We start from the raw sequence: 12,256 nt of genomic DNA on the forward strand, positions 1-12,256 counted from the left end.
TTCTCTTTGTTATCGGAGGATATTTCCTTTGGCCCTATAGTCTTCAAAGGGATCCGAAATATCTGTTCTCAGATTCCAAAGAAATAAGGCTAGCAAAGAGATCTACGAAACACAGATGTAACTCTGTGAGTTGAATTCACAGAACACTAAGCAGTTTCTCAGAAAGCTTCTTTCCAGATTTCATCTGAAGATATTTCCTTTTTCACCATAGCCCTCTATGGGCTTCCAAGTATCACTTTGCCAATTCCACAAGAACTGTCTTAGCGAAAGGCTTCTTGAGGGGAAAGCTGTAACTCTGTGAGATGATTTCACAGAACACAAAGAAGTTTCTCAGAAAGCTTCTTTCTGTTTGTTATCGGAGGATATTTCCTTTGGCCCAATACTCTTCAAAGGGATCCGAAATATCTGTTCTCAGATTCCACAGAAATAACGCTAGCAAAGAGATCTACGAAACACAGATATAACTCTGTGAGATGAATTCACAGAACACTAAGCAGTTTCTCAGAAAGCTTCTTTCCAGATTTCATCTGAGGATATTTCCTTTTTCACCATAGCCCTCTATGGGCTTCCAAATATCACTTTGCCAATTCCACAAGAACTGTCTAAGCGAAAGGCTTCTTGAAGGGAAAGCAGTAACTCTGTGAGATGATTTCACAGAACAGAAAGAAGTTTCTCAGAAAGCCTCTTTCTCTTTGTTATCGGAGGATATTTCCTTTGGCCATATAGTCTTCAAAGGGATCCGAAATATCTGTTCTAAGATTCCACAGAAAGAAGGCTAGCAAAGAGATCCACGAAACACAAATGTAACTCTGTGAGATGATTTCACAGAACACTAAGCAGTTTCTCAGAAAGCTTCTTTCCAGATTTCATCTGAGGATATTTGCTTTTTCACCGTAGTCCTCTATGGGCTTCCAAATATCACTTTGCCAATTCCACAAGAACTGTCTTAGCGAAAGGCTTCTTGAGGGAAAAGCTGTAACTCTGTGAGATGATTTCACAGAACACAAAGAAGTTTCTCAGAAAGCTTCTTTCTCTTTGTTATCGGAGGATATTTCCTTTGGCCTTATAGTCTTCAAAGGGATCCGAAATATCTGTTCTCAGATTCCACAGAAATAAGGCTAGCAAAGAGATCCACGAAATACTGATGTAACTCTGTGAGTGGACGTCACACATGACAGAGCAGTTTCTCAGAAAGCTTCTTTCCAGATTTCATCTGAGGATATTTCCTTTTTCACCATAGCCCTCTATGGGCTTCCAAATATCACTTTTCCAATTCCACAAGAACTGTCTTAGCGAAAGGCTTCTTGAGGGGAAAGCTGTAACTCTGTGAGTTGATTTCACAGAACACAAAGAACTTTCTCAGAAAGCTTCTTTCTCTTTGTTATCGGAGGATATTTCCTTTGGCCCTATAGTCTTCAAAGGGATCCGAAATATCTGTTCTCAGATTCCACAGAAATAAGGCTAGCAAAGAGATCCACGAAATACAGACGTAACTCTGAGAGTGGAAGTCACACATCACAGAGCAGTTTCTCAGAAAGCTTCTTTCCAGATTTCATCTGAGGATATTTCCTTTTTCAACATAGCCCTCTATGGGCTTCCAAATATCACTTTTCCAATTCCACAGAAACTGTCTAAGCGAAAGGCTTCCTGAGGGGAAAGCTGTAACTCTGTGAGATGATTTCACAGAACACAAAGAAGTTTCTCAGAAAGCTTCTCTCTCTTTGTTATGGGAGGATATTTCCTTTGGCCCTGTAGTCTCCAAAGGGATCCGAAATATCTGTTCTCAGATTCCACAGAAATAAGGCTAGCAAAGAGATCTACGAAACACAGATGTAAATCTGTGAGATGAATTCACAGAACACTAAGCAGTTTCTCAGAAAGCTTCTTTCCAGATTTCATCTGAGGATATTTCCTTTTTCACCATAGCCCTCTATGGGCTTCCAAATATCACTTTGCAATTCCACAAGAACTGTCTTAGCGAAAGGCTTCTTGAGGGGAAAACTGTAACTCTGTGAGATGATTTCACAGAACACAAAGAAGTTTCTCAGAAAGCTTCTTTCTCTTTGTTATCGGAGGATATTTCCTTTGGCCTTATAGTCTTCAAAGGGATCCGAAATAATCTGTTCTCAGATTCCACAGAAATAAGGCTAGCAAAGAGATCCACGAAATACTGATGTAACTCTGTGAGTGGACGTCACACATCACAGAGCAGTTTCTCAGAAAGCTTCTTTCCAGATTTCATCTGAGGATATTTCCTTTTTCACCATAGCCCTCTATGGGCTTCCAAATATCACTTTGCCAATTCCACAAGAACTGTCTTAGCGAAAGGCTTCTTGAGGGGAAAGCTGTAACTCTGTGAGATGATTTCACAGAACACAAAGAAGTTTCTCAGAAAGCTTCTTTCTCTTAGTTATCGGAGGATATTTCCTTTGGCCCTATAGTCTTCAAAGTGATCCGAAATATCTGTTCTCAGATTCCACAGAAATAAGGCTAGCAAAGAGATCTACGAAACACAGATGTAACTCTGTGAGATGAATTCACAGAACACTAAGCAGTTTCTCTCAAAGTTTCTTTCCAGATTTCATCTGAGGATATTTCCTTTTTCACCATAGCCCTTTATGGGCTTCCAAATATCACTTTGCCAATTCCACAAGAACTGTCTTGGCGAAAGGCTTCTTCAGGGGAAAGCTGTAACTCTGTGAGATGATTTCACAGAACACAAAGAAGTTTCTCAGAAAGCTTCTTTCTCTTTGTTATCGGAGTATATTTCGCTTAGACTTATAGTCTTCAGAGGGATCCGAAATATCTGTTCTCAGATTCCACAGAAATAAGGCTAGCAAAGAGATCCACGAAATACTGATGTAACTCTTTGAGAGGACGTCACACATCACAGAGCAGTTTCTCAGAAAGCTTCTTTCCAGATTTCATCTGAGGATATTTCCTTTTTCACCATAGCCCTCTATGGGCTTACAAATATCACTTTGCCAATTCCACAAGAACTGTCTTAGCGAAAGGCTTCTTGAGGGGAAAGCTGTAACTCTGTGAGATGATTTCACAGAACACAAAGAAGTTTCTCAGAAAGCTTCTTTCTCTTTGTTATCGGAGGATATTTCCTTTGGCCCTATAGTCTTCAAAGTGATCCGAAATATCTGCTCTCAGATTCCACAGAAATAAGGCTAGCAAAGAGATCTACGAAACACAGATGTAACTCTGTGAGATGAATTCACAGAACACTAAGCAGTTTCTCAGAAAGCTTCTATCCAGATTTCATCTGAGGATATTTCCTTTTTCACCATAGCCCTCTATGGGATTCCAAATATCACTTTGCCAATTCCACAAGGACTGTCTAAGCGAAAGGCTTCTTGAGGGGAAAGCTGTAACTCTGTGAGATGATTTCACAGAACACAAAGAAGTTTCTCAGAAAGCTTCTTTCTCTTTGTTATCGGAGGATATTTCCTTTGGCCCTATAGTCTTCAAAGGGATCCGAAATATCTGTTCTCAGATTCCACAGAAATAAGGCTAGCAAAGAGATCCACGAAATACTGATGTAACTCTTTGAGTGGACATCACACATCACAGAGCAGTTTCTCAGAAAGCTTCTTTCCAGATTTCATCTGAGGATATTTCCTTTTTCACCATAGCCCTCTATGGGCTTCCAAATATCACTTTGCCAATTCCACAAGAACTGTCTTAGCGAAAGGCTTCTTGAGGGGAAAGCTGTAACTCTGTGAGATGATTTCACAGAACACAAAGAAGTTTCTCAGAAAGCTTCTTTCTCTTTGTTATCGGAGGATATTTCCTTTGGCCCTATAGTCTTCAAAGGGATCCGAAATATCTCTTCTCAGATTCCACAGAAATAAGGCTAGCAAAGAGATCCACGAAATACAGACGTAACTCTGAGAGTGGAAGTCACACATCACAGAGCAGTTTCTCAGAAAGCTTCTTTCCAGATTTCATCTGAGGATATTTCCTTTTTCAACATAGCCCTCTATGGGCTTCCAAATATCACTTTTCCAATTCCACAGAAACTGTCTAAGCGAAAGGCTTCTTGAGGGGAAAGCTGTAACTCTGTGAGATGATTGCACAGAACACAAAGAAGTTTCTCAGAAAGCTTCTCTCTCTTTGTTATGGGAGGATATTTCCTTTGGCCCTATAGTCTCCAAACGGATCCGAAATATGTGTTCTCAGATTCCACAGAAATAAGGCTAGCAAAGAGATCTACGAAACACAGATGTAAATCTGTGAGATGAATTCACAGAACACTAAGCAGTTTCTCAGAAAGCTTCTTTCCAGATTTCATCTGAGGATATTTCCTTTTTCACCACAGCCCTCTATGGACTTCCAAATATCACTTTGCAATTCCACAAGAACTGTCTTAGCGAAAGGCTTCTTGAGGGGAAAACTGTAATTCTGTGAGATGATTTCACAGAACACAAAGAAGTTTCTCAGAAAGCTTCTTTCTCTTTGTTATCGGAGGATATTTCCTTTGGCCTTGTAGTCTTCAAAGGGATCCGAAATATCTGTTCTCAGATTCCACAGAAATAAGGCTAGCAAAGAGATCCACGAAATACTGATGTAACTCTGTGAGTGGACGTCACACATCACAGAGCAGTTTCTCAGAAAGCTTCTTTCCAGATTTCATCTGAGGATATTTCCTTTTTCACCATAGCCCTCTATGGGCTTCCAAATATCACTTTGCCAATTCCACAAGAACTGTCTTAGCGAAAGGCTTCTTGAGGGGAAAGCTGTAACTCTGTGAGATGATTTCACAGAACACAAAGAAGTTTCTCAGAAAGCTTCTTTCTCTTTGTTATCGGAGGATATTTCCTTTGGCCCTATAGTCTTCAAAGTGATCCGAAATATCTGTTCTCAGATTCCACAGAAATAAGGCTAGCAAAGAGATCTACGAAACACAGATGTAACTCTCTGAGATGAATTCACAGAACACTAAGCAGTTTCTCTCAAAGCTTCTTTCCAGATTTCATCTGAGGATATTTCCTTTTTCACCATAGCCCTCTATGGGCTTCCAAATATCACTTTGCCAATTCCACAAGAACTGTCTTAGCGAAAGGCTTCTTCAGGGGAAAGCTGTAACTCTGTGAGATGATTTCACAGAACACAAAGAAGTTTCTCAGAAAGCTTCTTTCTCTTTGTTATCGGAGTATATTTCCTTTAGCCTTATAGTCTTCAGAGGGATCCGAAATATCTGTTCTCAGATTCCACAGAAATAAGGCTAGCAAAGAGATCCACGAAATACTGATGTAACTCTTTGAGTGGACGTCACACATCACAGAGCAGTTTCTCAGAAAGCTTCTTTCCAGATTTCATCTGAGGATATTTCCTTTTTCACCATAGCCCTCTAAGGGCTTCCAAATATCACTTTGCCAATTCCACAAGAACTGTCTTAGCGAAAGGCTTCTTGAGGGGAAAGCTGTAACTCTGTGAGATGATTTCACAGAACACAAAGAAGTTTCTCAGAAAGCTTCTTTCTCTTTGTTATCGGAGGGTATTTCCTTTGGCCCTATAGTCTTCAAAGTGATCCGAAATATCTGCTCTCAGATTCCACAGAAATAAGGCTAGCAAAGAGATCTACGAAACACAGATGTAACTCTGTGAGATGAATTCACAGAACACTAAGCAGTTTCTCAGAAAGCTTCTTTCCAGATTTCATCTGAGGATATTTCCTTTTTCACCATAGCCCTCTATGGGCTTCCAAATATCACTTTGCCAATTCCACAAGAACTGTCTTAGCGAAAGGTTTCTTGAGGGGAAAGCTGTAACTCTGTGAGATGATTTCACAGAACACAAAGATGTTTCTCAGAAAGCTTCTTTCTCTTTGTTATCGGAGGATATTTCCTTTGGCCCTATAGTCTTCAAAGGGATCCGAAATATCTGTTCTCAGATTCCACAGAAAGAAGGCTAGCAAAGAGATCTACGAAACACAGATGTAACTCTGTGAGATGAATTCACAGAACACTAAGCAGTTTCTCAGAAAGCTTCTTTCCAGATTTCATCTGAGGATATTTCCTTTTTCACCATAGCCCTCTATGGGCTTCCAAATATCACTTTGCCAATTCCACAAGAACTGTCTTAGCGAAAGGCTTCTTGAGGGGAAAGCTGTAACTCTGAGAGATGATTTCACAGAACACAAAGAAGTTTCTCAGAAAGCTTCTTTCTCTTTGTTATCGGAGGATATTTCCTTTGGCCCTATATACTCCAAAGGGATCCGAAATATCTCTTCTCAGATTCCACAGAAATAAGACGAGCAAAGAGATCTACGAAACACAGATGTAACTCTGTGAGATGAATTCAGGGAACACTAAGCAGTTTCTCAGAAAGCTTCTTTCCAGATTTCATCTGAGGATATTTCTTTTTTCACCATAGCCCTCTATGGGCTTCCAAATATCACTTTGCCAATTCCACAAAAACTGTCTTAGCGAAAGGCTTCTTGAGGGGAAAGCTGTAACTCTGTGAGATGATTTCACAGAACACAAAGAAGTTTCTCAGAAAGCTTCTTTCTCTTTGTTATCGGAGGATATTTCCTTTTGCCCTATAGTCTTCAAAGGGATCCGAAATATCTGTTCTCAGATTCCACAGAAATAAGGCTAGCAAAGAGATCTACGAAACACAGATGTAACTCTGTGAGATGAATTCACAGAACACTAAGCAGTTTCTCAGAAAGCTTCTTTCCAGATTTCATCTGAGGATATTTCCTTTTTCACCATAGTCCTCTAAGGGCTTCCAAATATCACTTGCCAATTCCACAAGAACTCTTAGAGAAAGGCTTCTTGAGGGGAAAGCTGTATAACTCTGTGAGATGATTTCACAGAACACAAAGAAGTTTCTCAGAAAGCTTCTTTCTCTTTGTTATAGGAGGATATTTCCTTTGGCCCTATAGTCTTCAAAGGGATCCGAAATATCTCTTTCCAGATTCCACAGAAATAAGGCTAGCAAAGAGATCCACGAAATACAGACGTAACTCTGAGAGTGGAAGTCACACATCACAGAGCAGTTTCTCAGAAAGCTTCTTTCCAGATTTCATCTGAGGATATGTCGTTTTTCAACATAGCCCTCTATGTGCTTCCAAATATCACTTTGCCAATTCCACAAGGACTGTCTAAGCGAAAGGCTTCTTGAGGGGAAAGCTGTAACTCTGTGAGATGATTTCACAGAACACAAAGAAGTTTCTCAGAAAGCTTCTTTCTCTTTGTTATCGGAGGATATTTCCTTTGGCCCTATAGTCTTCAAAGGGATCCGAAATATATGTTCTCAGATTCCACAGAAATAAGGCTAGCAAAGAGATCTACGAAACACAGATGTAACTCTGTGAGATGAATTCACAAAACACTAAGCAGTTTCTCAGAAAGCTTCTTTCCAGATTTCATCTGAGGATATTTCCTTTTTCACCATAGCCCTCTATGGGCTTCCAAATATCACTTTGCCAATTCCACAAGAACTGTCTTAGCGAAAGGCTTCTTGAGGGAAAAGCTGTAACTCTGTGAGATGATTTCACAGAACACAAAGAAGTTTCTCAGAAACCTTCTTTCTCTTTGTTATCGGAGGATATTTCCTTTGGCCTTATAGTCTTCAAAGGGATCCGAAATATCTGTTCTCAGATTCCACAGAAATAAGGCTAGCAAAGAGATCCACGAAATACTGATGTAACTCTTTGAGTGGACATCACACATCACAGAGCAGTTTCTCAGAAAGCTTCTTTCCAGATTTCATCTGAGGATATTTCCTTTTTCACCATAGCCCTCTATGGGCTTCCAAATATCACTTTGCCAATTCCACAAGAACTGTCTTAGCGAAAGGCTTCTTGAGGGGAAAGCTGTAACTCTGTGAGATGATTTCACAGAACACAAAGAAGTTTCTCAGAATGCTTCTTTCTCTTTGTTATCGGAGGACATTTCCTTTGGCCCTATAGTCTTCAAAGGGATCCGAAATATCTTTTCTCAGATTCCACAGAAAGAAGGCTAGCAAAGAGATCCACGAAATACAGACCTAACTCTGAGAGTGGAAGTCACACATCACAGAGCAGTTTCTCAGAAAGCTTCTTTCCAGATTTCATCTGAGGATATTTCCTTTTTCAACATAGCCCTCTATGGGCTTCCAAATATCACTTTGCCAATTCCACAAGAACTGTCTAAGCGAAAGGCTTCTTGAAGGGAAAGCTGTAAATCTGTGAGATGATTTCACAGAACACAACGAAGTTTCTCAGAAAGCTTCTTTCTCTTTGTTATCGGAGGATACTTCCTTTTGTCCTATAGTCTTCAAAGGGATCTGAAATATCTGTTCTCAGATTCCACAGAAATAAGGCTAGCAAAGAGATCTAGGAAACACAGATGTAACTCTGTGAGATGAATTCACCGAACACTAAGCAGTTTCTCAGAAAGCTTCTTTCCAGATTTCATCGGAGGATATTTCCTTTTTCACCATAGGGCTTCCAAATATCACTTTGCCAATTCCACAAGAACTGTCTTAGGGAAAGGCTTCTTGAGGGGAAAGCTATAACTCTGTGTGATGATTTCACAGAACACAAAGATGTTTCTCAGAAAGCTTCTTTCTCTTTGTTATCGGAGGATATTTCCTTTGGCACTATAGTCTTCAAAGGGATCCGAAATATCTGTTCTCAGATTCCACAGAAATAAGGCTAGCAAAGAGATCTACGAAACACACATGTAACTCTATGAGATGAATTCACAGAACACTAAGCAGTTTCTCAGAAAGCTTCTATCCAGATTTCCTCTGAGGATATTTCCTTTTTCACCATAGCCCTCTATGGGCTTCCAAATATCACTTTACCAATTCCACAAAAACTGTCTTAGCGAAAGGCTTCTTGAGGGGAAAGCTGTAACTCTGTGAGATGATTTCACAGAACACAAAGAAGTTTCTCAGAAAGCTTCTTTCTCTTTGTTATCGGAGGATATTTCCTTTGGCCCTATAGTCTTCAGAGGGATCCGAAATATCTGTTCTCAGATTCCACAGAAATAAGGCTAGCAAAGAGATCCACGAAATACAGATGTAACTCTGAGAGTGGAAGTCACACATCACAGAGGAGTTTCTCAGAAAGCTTCTTTCCAGATTTCATCAGAGGATATTTCCTTTTTCACCATAGCCCTCTATGGGCTTCCAAATATCACTTTGCCACTTCTACAAGAACTGTCTTAGCGAAAGGCTTATTCAGGGGAAAGCTGTAACTCTGTGAGAAGATTTCACAGAACACAAAGAAGTTTCTCAGAAAGCTTCTTTCTCTTTGTTATCGGAGGATATTGCCTTTGGCCCTATTGCCTTCAAAGGGATCCGAAATATCTGTTCTCAGATTCCAGAGAGATAAGGCTAGCAAAGAGATCTACGAAATACAGATGTAACTTAGTGAGATGAATTAACAGAACACTAAGCAGTTTCTCAGAAAGCTTCTTTCCAGATTTCATCTGAGGATATTTCCTTTTTCACCATAGTCCTCTATGGGCTTCCAAATATCACTTTGCCAATTCCACAAGAACTGTCTTAGCGAAAGGCTTCTTCAGGGGAAAGCTGTAACTCTGTGAGATGATTTCATAGAACACAAAGAAGTTTCTCAGAAAGCTTCTTTCTCTTTGTTATCGGAGGATATTTCCTTTGGCCCTATAGTCTCCAAAGGGATCCGAAATATCTGTTCTCAGATTCCACAGAAATAAGGCTAGCAAAGAGATCTAGGAAACAGAGATGTAACTCTGTGAGATGAATTCACAGAACACTAAGCAGTTTCTCAGAAAGCTTCTTTCCAGATTTCATCTGAGGATATTTCCTTTTTCACCATAGCCCTCTATGGGCTTCCAAATATCACTTTGCCAATTCCACAAGAACTGTATTAGCGAAAGGCTTCTTGAGAGGAAAGCTGTAACTCTGTGAGATGATTTCACAGAACACAAAGAAGTTTCTCAGAAAGCTTCTTTCTCTTTGTTATCGGAGTATATTTCCTTTAGCCTTATAGTCTTCAGAGGGATCCGAAATATCTGTTCTCAGATTCCACAGAAATAAGGCTAGCAAAGAGATCCACGAAATACTGATGTAACTCTTTGAGTGGACGTCACACATCACAGAGCAGTTTCTAAGAAAGCTTCTTTCCAGATTTCATCTGAGGATATTTCCTTTTTCACCATAGCCCTCTATGGGCTTCCAAATATCACTTTGCCAATTCCACAAGAACTGTCTTAGCGAAAGGCTTCTTGAGTGGAAAGCTGTAACTCTGTGAGATGATTTCACAGAACACAAAGAAGTTTCTCAGAAAGCTTCTTTCTCTTTGTTATCGGAGGATATTTCCTTTGGCCGTATAGTCTTCAAAGTGATCCGAAATATCTGTTCTCAGATTCCACAGAAATAAGGCTAGCAAAGAGATCTACGAAACACAAATGTAACTCTGTGAGATGAATTCACAGAACACTAAGCAGTTTCTCTCAAAGCTTCTTTCCAGATTTCATCTGAGGATATTTCCTTTTTCACCATAGCCCTCTATGGGCTTCCAAATATCACTTTGCCAATTCCACAAGAACTGTCTTAGCGAAAGGCTTCTTCAGGGGAAAGCTGTAACTCTGTGAGATGATTTCACAGAACACAAAGAAGTTTCTCAGAAAGCTTCTTTCTCTTTGTTATCGGAGGATATTTCCTTTGGCCCTATAGTCTCCAAAGGGATCCGAAATATCTGTTCTCAGATTCCACAGAAATAAGGCTAGCAAAGAGATCTAGGAAACACAGATGTAACTCTTTGAGATGAATTCACAGAACACTAAGCAGTTTCTCAGAAAGCTTCTTTCCAGATTTCATCTGAGGATATTTCCTTTCTTACCATAGCCCTCTATGGGCTTCCAAATATCACTTTGCCAATTCCACAAGAACTGTCTTAGCGAAAGGCTTCTTGAGGGGAAAGCTGTAACTCTGTGAGATGATTTCACAGAACACAAAGAAGTTTCTCAGAAACCTTCTTTCTCTTTGTTATCGGAGGATATTTCCTTTGGCCCTATACTCTTCAACGGGATCCGAAATATCTGCTCTCAGATTCCACAGAAATAAGGCTAGCAAAGAGATCCACGAAATACTGATGTAACTCTGTGAGAGGAATGCACACATCACAGAGCAGTTTCTCAGAAAGCTTCTTTCCAGATTTCATCTGAGGATATTTCCTTTTTCACCATAGCCCTCTATGGGCTTGCAAATATCACTTTGCCAATTCCACAAGAACTGTCTTAGCGAAAGGCTTCTTGAGGGGAAAGCTGTAACTCTGTGAGATGATTTCACAGAACACAAAGAAGTTTCTCAGAAAGCTTCTTTCTCTTTGTTATCGGAGTATATTTCCTTTAGCCTTATAGTCTTCAAAGGATCCGAAATATCTGTTCTCAGATTCCACAGAAATAAGGCTAGCAAAGAGATCCACGAAATACAGACGTAACTCTGAGAGTGGAAGTCACACATCACAGAGCAGTTTCTCAGAAAGCTTCTTTCCAGATTTCATCTGAGGATATTTCCTTTTTCAACATAGCCCTCTATGGGCTTCCAAATATCACTTTGCCAATTCCACAGGAACTGTCTAAGCAAAAGGATTCTTGAGGGGAAAGCTGTAACTCTGTGAGATGATTTCACAGAACACAAAGAAGTTTCTCAGAAAGCTTCTTTCTCTTTGTTATCGGAGGATATTTCCTTTGGCCCTATAGTCTTCAAAGGGATCCGAAATATCTGTTCTCAGATTCCAAAGAAATAAGGCTAGCAAAGAGATCTACGAAACACAGATGTAACTCTGTGAGTTGAATTCACAGAACACTAAGCAGTTTCTCAGAAAGCTTCTTTCCAGATTTCATCTGAAGATATTTCCTTTTTCACCATAGCCCTCTATGGGCTTCCAAGTATCACTTTGCCAATTCCACAAGAACTGTCTTAGCGAAAGGCTTCTTGAGGGGAAAGCTGTAACTCTGTGAGATGATTTCACAGAACACAAAGAAGTTTCTCAGAAAGCTTCTTTCTGTTTGTTATCGGAGGATATTTCCTTTGGCCCAATACTCTTCAAAGGGATCCGAAATATCTGTTCTCAGATTCCACAGAAATAACGCTAGCAAAGAGATCTACGAAACACAGATATAACTCGGTGAGATGAATTCACAGAACACTAAGCAGTTTCTCAGAAAGCTTCTTTCCAGATTTCATCTGAGGATATTTCCTTTTTCACCATAGCCCTCTATGGGCTTCCAAATATCACTTTGCCAATTCCACAAGAACTGTCTTA

Source organism: Macaca nemestrina, chromosome 10 (genome assembly GCF_043159975.1).
Source record: "Macaca nemestrina isolate mMacNem1 chromosome 10, mMacNem.hap1, whole genome shotgun sequence".
NCBI classification, from domain to species: Eukaryota; Metazoa; Chordata; class Mammalia; order Primates; family Cercopithecidae; genus Macaca; species Macaca nemestrina.